General features: G+C 39.7%; 1 protein-coding gene across 1 annotated transcript in view; it reads left to right on the top strand.

The window, feature by feature from the left end:
• The window catches only part of LOC138963304 (uncharacterized), a 72,960-nt gene that overhangs the window by 23,485 nt on the left and 40,839 nt on the right, over positions 1-8,636 (top strand). The window lies entirely within an intron of this gene.

The raw sequence follows: 8,636 nt of genomic DNA, 5'->3' as shown, positions 1-8,636 counted from the left end.
ACGAACTCCTGACTTTGATTTGTGTTTCTGTTATTTTTCTTTTATTTTGTTTTATCTTGTTTCATTCTGATTTATTTCTGATAGTTTTGTTTTATTTACATATCTTATTGTTCTTAATTCTATGTATCTTTTTATGTTGCAATTCATGTGTTCATTTATCCGGTTGTGAATCCATCAAAGTATTTTTTTAGGTTTTTGCTTGTTCTCTGAAGTTTCCAAACGGAATTCCGTTTCTTTTTTGTTTAGTCAGTGCGGGGGAAAGGAAGGAAATATCATTCTGATTCCGACACCGGACAGTGATTCAAAAGCGCAAACATTTACTTTGTGACATTGTCGCTTTCTGATTCAAAGCATAAACTAGGAAAACCTAAAAGTGTACATTTAAACTTCAATAGACTTCATAAAAGACTGCACTTATGATGTCATTGCTAAAAACACACTAAAAATGTGATGACAGTATTGTGGCTAGTAATGGGAATAGTAGTACTTTCATTTAATTTAATGTACTTTACTTTACTTTACTTTACTGTACTGTACTGGACTGGACTGGACTGGACTGGGCTGGACTGGACTGGACTGGACTGGACTGGACTGGACTGGACTGGACTGGACTGGACTTGACTTGACTTGACTTTATTTAACTTTGTAATCTGGATTAGATAAACATGAAAGGGGATAGTGGAAAGGACCATAATCAACAATTGGACTAATAAAGCGACCCAATTTTGCTAGTTAAAACACCTTTTATCTTTTTTTCAACAAAAAAAAAGGTAATCTCACCTTGGCGACCAATACATGTACACGTACTATACTTTTACTCAAAGCAGTAAAGCACATCGCTTTCATCGTTGTCTGCAAAGAACACCCCCCCCCCCAACCCCAACCCCATCCCTCCTGCAGCGATTCCACCGTTAGCTCTTTCGCGACCCGGGCAGTGACACTACAGACTGTTGTAATCGGATTACGAGGCGCGTGCCCCAGCACCAGAGTTAACACCTTCCTTGACAACGCGCACTAACCTGGCGACACCTGTCGGAAGTTTGTTACCTCGCCTGGCCTATCACCAGGAGAGGGACCAGAGGTGAGTGGCTATCACCCGCAGAGTTGAAAGTCGTCTGTGTCCTTTGTTGGGGTCCACGCGGACAGTGGTCAAAATAGGGTCGAAAATTAGCACTTATTTTTTTCTTTCGAAGGGCGTTAGGTCTGGCAGAGAAGGGGTGGGGATTTTTTTATTTTGTGTGTGGATACCTTTCGCAAAGTTTTTGAGGAAATGGGTCGGATACTGGCGAAATATTAATACAATTATTTATTTCAGTGTGTGGTTTTTTTTTCTCATTTATGTTTTTATTTAGTAATTTATTTATTTATTTATTTATTTATTTATTTATTTATTTATTTATTTATTTATTTATTTGTTTATTTATTTGTTTATTTATTTATTTATTTGTTTATTTATTTATTTATTTATTTATTTATTTATTTATTTATTTATTTATTTATTTGTTTATTTATTTATTTATTTATTTATTTATTTATTTATTTATTTATTTATTTATTTATTAAATGTATTTATTTATTTATTTATCTATTTATCAATTATTTATTTATCTATTTATTAGTATCTTTATTTTACATCTATTTATTTATTCCTTTATTTATCTAATCATTTTGTTCTTTTATGTATCTATGTATTTGTTTATTCATTCAATTATTTATTCTCGGGAAGGGTTTAATTCTAGCTAAACATGCGAACTTATGAATTCCTTAACCGACTGTTCTCGTGCTATATGTAATCCAAAAAAAAGTTCAATCCGGTTTAATAGACTATTTCTTTAAATTTTGTGTAATCTAATTTACACACACAAATTTAATCTGTTCTTTTCTCCATTCCTTCTCTGCGTTTCCGATTTCTTCTTTGTTATCGCTTCAATTTATGATACTTTATTTTCTGCTTAAATTTTCTGCTTGAATTTTCGTGACAGAAGGAGATGTTGTTTAATCCCGGGTTTGTTCTTTTGTCTTGAATTGGTTCATCTTATAGTTATCATAGAAAACTAACAAACTGAAGCAGACGAATTTTTCGGCAGAAGTATTATTATTGTTTGAAGAAAATTGCAAGAGACACACTGCTTGCATGACCAAATCAAATCTAACTGCCAACAAAGAAAGACAAAGCAACTTAACAAATGAATAAATGAATGAATGAATGAATGGATGAAGGAAGGAAGGAAGGAAGGAAGGAAGGAAGGAAGGAAGGAAGGAAGGAAGGAAGGAAGGAAGAAAGGAAGGTAGGAAGGAAGGAAGAAAGAAAGGAAGGAAGGAAGGAAGGAAGGAAGGAAGGAAGGAAGGAAGGGAGGAAGGAAGGAAGGAAGGAAGGAAGGAAGGAAGGAAAGAAAGAAGGAAAGAAGGAAGAAAAGAATGGGGTAGGCAATGCATTTAGCTTGCCTTTGTTTCTTTTTTTATCGTAAATAAGTTAGAATATACAAAAAAAATCAATCAAACAAAAATGCAAGCAGGTGTACAACAAAATTATTAAATAAACAAACACGAAAAAAGTACAGATTGCGACTGCAATGAGTCGTAACAAAAATGAATAATACAATGACTATAGAGCGAAGAGAAAATGGGGCATAAAGGGAATTTATATCACGCAAGGTCTTTGTTTTATGAAGAAAATAAGCGTCACCGTGCTCTCAAACACCATTTTGCTTCAAAAGTTTTAAAATTGGATCTGTCGATGCTCCGGTGTCTCTAAAGACTGTCTTAATTGAGCCCGAAGTCGACTTCGCAAAGACTGCGCGAAGTCTTTTTACCGAAAATTAAGTGCTGTAGCTTCGTGCAGCGAGAAGTAGTCGGCTTTGCCTAATGAAGGACATGCTTAAGACAAAATTAGCACTTGTCCCACAACGTCTTCTAGACGCAGTGTAAACATAAGCTCCGGTGCGGCGCCAGCATGTCGCGTGGGCACTGCAAGAGTTAATGGTGAAAGAGGATTAGCTGTGAAGTAAGAAATTGTGAAGTAGTCTGGCCTATTCTAACTTGATCCTCCTCTTCCTGTTCTTCCTCTGTCTGTTTCGACTTCGTTTGCGGTTTTGGTCGGTTGATGTGTTTGTTGTCTGCAATTTTTCTAAGGGTGGGCTGGGGAAGTTATATCTGTGGTTGGAAGCTTGGGGTGGGAGTAGGGATGAGAGGGGATGGGGCGGCTTTCTTTCAACAACAACAAAAAATTAATCTTGTGAGTTTTATTATATTTTAGTTTGCACTTCAGTTGAATTTATTTATTTATTTATTTATTTATTTATTTATGTATTTATCCGACTGTCTATCTATCTACTATTAATTGATTAGTAATCATTTAATTTATTTATCTATTTATTAATTTATTTATTTTATCTATTTGTCTATCTATGTGTCCAACCATTTAATGTTTGTATTTGTTGACTTATTCATGTGCTTCTTTGTTTAATTCATTTATTCGTTGATCTAAAATTCACTATTTTGATTTTAAAGAGCTATTAACCGCAACAATTCTATTTACAACCTCGTCTGTCCTCTCCACTTCAGTCTCTCTTTGGTTTAAACAATTTATTCAGAAAATTACAGATACAAAATGCCGCATACAATCAATTTAACAAATGGAGCATTTTTTTTCTTTCTTTGTCAGTTGTTGGTGTTTTTTTTTTTTTTTTTTTTTTTTTTTTTTTGGGGGGGTCCCTCTTGTTTCCCTCTCTGTTTACTACGCACATTACCGCGCACATATTTACCAGACCTGAAAATCATTTAATCTGTCGCATTAGGCAATCTAGTTCCAACCCTCTTCAAAATACGCACCCTTTTGAAGAGAAAAAAAAAGTATGCCTTCCGTACATTATTTCTTCCATTTTTACCATCACTACCCATTCAGTAGATAGCAAACCCTGGTACTCGGCACGGCGCACTTCTCTACTCCACCCCACCACTCTCACCCTCCCCAAGCCCCGCACCCGCCACCCGTACCCCAAATAGCTAATCCGCCGTTACCGCATCCCCCGTAGAGAGTGATGACACTATAGACACCCATTGGACATTGGGCAGCGAAATACTGGCTGCCAGAACCGGTCAGTTCCTTCAGAATGGACTCTTCAACTGTCCATGTTTGACGTTTCTCTGCTGATCCCTCAGAGCAGGTCGGATTTTAGTGCGAACAGTTGGTTTACTTCTCATTTGAATTTTTTTTGTACAAAGCCGTGGTATCTTTTATAGGATACTTCAAAGTTCTCATCAGTTTCAGTCATTCTGGTTTGTTGTTTTTGGTGCACGAGAACGTTCTTTGTTATCAACTTCAGAGTGGTTTTGATTGTTTTTCTCTGCCGGACATGATTCTTGATAAGGTTGGCGGACGTTGTGCTTAAATCAGGCTTTACATGAATTGTAGGATCAGCTCATGATTCGTGTTGTGAGTCCGGTTCGGTTTTAGGGATAAAACAGAGGTTGTAAATTGAGTGGGTTTATAAATCGGAAGCAGCCGACACAATGAAAAGTTTTGATCTAAAAGCGGATGAACTTTGGAGTGCTCAAAAAGAGAACGTGTTCAACTTCAGCAGCAGCAGGAATTTCCCACAGCAGAAAGTGTCCGACAAGGACACGAACAGCAGACAACAGAAGAGACTCAAGTTGGAGGTGACAAATTCGCACGATTACCACCATCACCAGCAACAGCAAAGACATGCACATGTTGACGTCAAAGGATCGCTAGGCCACCAATGCCGTCATCACTGCTGGGAAACAAAGGCACACGGAAGCTATGAGCCAACTCTTGGCCTCCATACAGTGCAGGGATCTGGTATGAATCAAAGACCTATTGTCACTGACACCACACCGTCCTTCAGCGTGCGCGAGCGATGTGACTCTAATGTCAGAACGTTGTCAGAAAGCCAATGTCAGGTAAAACACTCCGACAGGGTCCGCCGGAGAACTTTACATCTTCACGGAGAGTGCTCAGAGTTTGACACCATCACGAGTTCGGATACTTTACACGCCGCTGAACGCTCACCGGAAAATTGGGTTGGACATTCAGACCTGGATAAATCGAGGCCTGGAATTTCTTGTGAAAATTCTGCTGCCTTTGACGCGAACATGCTTGAGGACCAGGAGCGTTGGAGGTTGGGGTACCCCTGTTCCGGCGACTTTGGCGCCACTTTTGGAAACCTGTACACTGACTTTTCGTGTTCACATTATTCTTTACTTTCTCCTTGGAATTCAGGTAAGGCGTTCTTCTCTCCTAAAATTTTTGGTTCAAACAAAATCTAATATAAAATAACATAACATGGAACAATAGCGAACAATTAGGTCACGAACTCAAGTAAAAGCTCATATACTGTGACCTAAACAATGCAAAATTACACAAATGTTCATGATGGTGGTCACGACAACATTACTAAACTAGGAAAATCAAAGAAAGGGGGGAAATTCAAAAGCAAAAACAGAGGAATCTATAAACAAAGGGAGGAAACCACGCACTAACAAGGGCAGAGAAAAGACTAGGGCGAGTGCGTGAGGGGGGAAACCCCCAACTCTGAGAAAAATAGCATGCGTTTTCAAATCTATTGAACGTTTTAAAGTAGAAAAATAAGCGTCTTAAAAAAATTAAGATTAAAATAGAAAAAGTAAAACAAAAACCGGTGTGGGTTTGAAAATAAAGTTAGGAATACACTAGTAATGAGTGAAACACATTTTACAAAGAGTAATACCTAATATACTGGACTCGCAACGAAATATACAAACAGCCGGAGGGGCTGAGAACTGAGAAGCTGTTGGGGATGCTTGTTTTGTTGAATGTCATTTGTACAATGATATGATTCGACGCACTTCTTGTGACATAACATCTGAAACAAGACCAAAGCAGAGAACTGACATAGGGGTGGGTGAGGCGTATGTATGTGTGCGTCGGTGGGGAGCAGGGTGGGGGTTGAATCACGGGTCGAGGGGACAGACGGGAGGGAAAGGGAAGTTGGAGACGAAAGGCTATGCACAAATTGGGCCGAACTGTGTACACAGACACATTCCCTAAATGTTGTAGGTAATGCTTAAACAATGGCGGCCCAGATTGGGAAAGCACAATGACTGACATTGTTTAAGTGTGCAATTTCCTTGAACTGGATTTTCTTTAATGAACGTTGACATTGACGTTGACATGATTACTCGAAATTGGACTTTGTTCAATTCTGTTACACATTAGCTTAACTCAATACAACTCCACTCTACCACTCACGCACGTACACAAAAGCTACAGGTAAACCTGTGCGCAACGACTAGCCAGAAAGAAAGGGTACAGTGGAATCCACCTTTTAAGGCTCCATGTTTTAAGACCACACCATTTTTAAGACCGTAGTTGTTCACAGAGTTTCTGTAAATAACCTCCGTAAATTTACTGCCATGTTAAGACTCCCTTCCTTTTAAGACCTGATTGTCTCAGTGTGTTTGTGTGTGTGTTTGTGTGTGTGTTTTAAAAAAAATGTATGTATTAAAATACGGTTGCTTTAAAAAAAAAATTATACTGCACGTCAAAAAAACTCGACATGTGCGTTTTAGGCTGTTTATGTTAAAACCAATCATACTGTTGGATAGTAACATATTCAGCAAACAATGAGGCCGTTTATGATAAAATCAATTATACTGTTAGACATAGTAGCATGTTCAGCATACAGGTTTCCACGAAATGGTGTTTCTGCTGTGAAACGGAGACTGGAGACACCCACACAAGTTTAAATTTACAAAATGTAATTTATGGACATTATAGTTGAGAAGAGAAAAAACAGCGCAGATAAACTGAACAGCATTTTCATTTCAGTGAAAAGGACAATTTTTTTATCAGTTCATTTTAAAATTATTCCTCCATATCAACCATCAACGAACAGTGTAGCTGCCATTTTGTTTCTCCACAAAGCTGTTTTTTGGAGCCGTTTGTGTGTGGGCGCACGCGCGCGTGTGTGTGTGTGTGTGTGTGTGTGGGTGTGTGGATGTGTGTGGGTGTGTGGATGTGTGTGGGCGTTATTGCTGGTGTTTGGTTTGTGTTGTTGATTTTTGACAGGAATAACCTGGGGGAAAACCCAGTGGGGGAAAAGCTGTCTCTGTTTGTAAAACAGGATATAGTTATGTGTGAAAACTTAAAATGGGCAATCACTGTTGAAAAATATCATGGTTATTTACAGACCTCACCAGTTATATAGATATAGATTCAGAAATAAATAGATGTTGATGTGGATATAGAGATAGATACAAAAGCTGGATTCTAAGACGTCATTGAGCACAAGCCTATTCGTTCCTCGTTTTTTTCCCTTCCTCGTCCACAGGCCGCCCACCCCCGTCCGCACCCCACCCCTATTGCTTTGTTGTTGTTTCACAAGAAAAAAAAAGGCAGAAGGCGGAGGCGGACTTATTGAAAAAGTAAAAATGACGCCCATGTGTATAGTAACAGTGGCAAGTCTGTGAGCGCAAGCACCAATGGCCGTTACGAAAACTTCTCTCTCTCTCTCTCTCTCTCTCTCTCTCTCTCTCTCTCTCTCTCTCTCTCTCTCTCTCTCTCTCTCTCTCTCTCTCTCTCTCTCAGTCTCTCTCTCTCGCTCTCTCGCTCTCTCGCTCTGCAGAAAGACATTACCACGTAAGATCATGACCTCATGCTGAATTGTCAGTGTATGAGAACACACCACTCGCTCGTGTCTCTTATTTATGGAGACAGTCTCTGATTCCCGGGTGCAGAATGATAGCCTGTGAGATATGTGTATGAGCAAACATCGAAGCAATTATTCTCCGGCTCCAGCAGGAACAAAACTATGTCTGCACCGGACGCGATACGGGCACTTTTTTCTGCGAGACGGGACAACAATGCGCGCTCTTTTTTCTGCACTTTGGCCACAGATGAAAAGTTACATTCCGCTCCCGGCGGAAAACCTCTGGGTAAACACCGCTTAATCTGGACTCGATTCTCCCTCGGAGTTATCAAACCCAGTCGACGTGGTTTGTCCAGGTGGTTTCGCTGTTTTCCTGTATACCTCCGCCAACATCGTCACCCGAAATGGCGACCCCAAGTATGTTTGGTTACCGAAGGCGCGAAAGAGTCCCAAAGAAAAACTCGAAAAGAGAGCTTTCCGACGTTGGCGGAGCAGTTCACATGTGACGCACATGCAGGCCCTTTTACTGCCGTGAACCTTCCGCCGACTTGGACGGGGCGGAGAAGTAAATAGTTCCTGGCTTCTAGAAGCAATCCGCTGGCAGTCAGCATGTGTTAGCGCGTGCGGAAAACAATGGGATGAATGTAACGGAGTTATTTTCTCAACAATTGCGAAATATCGCTCACCGTCGAAAAATCGAGTCAGTCACCCCCTCCTAACCCCTACCTCGCTGAAAAGTCACTGGGTACTAAGCGGGTTCACTGGGTGTAGCGTCGTCTGAAGCTCAGGTGACAGTCATCCCAGGAACACTCAATGCATTTCGGGGGCTTAATGTCCTCGAGGGCGCACGTAAGTCGTTAGTCACCCCAAGCACCACCACTGCAATTGTATTGTATTGTATTGTATTGTATTGTATTGTATTGTATTGTATTGTATTGTATTGTATTGTATTGTATTGTATTGTATTGTATTGTATTGTATGGAAGG

This window comes from Littorina saxatilis, linkage group LG1 (assembly GCF_037325665.1).
Source record: "Littorina saxatilis isolate snail1 linkage group LG1, US_GU_Lsax_2.0, whole genome shotgun sequence".
NCBI lineage: Eukaryota > Metazoa > Mollusca > Gastropoda > Littorinimorpha > Littorinidae > Littorina > Littorina saxatilis.
This window is presented reverse-complemented; position numbering and strand designations above follow the sequence as displayed.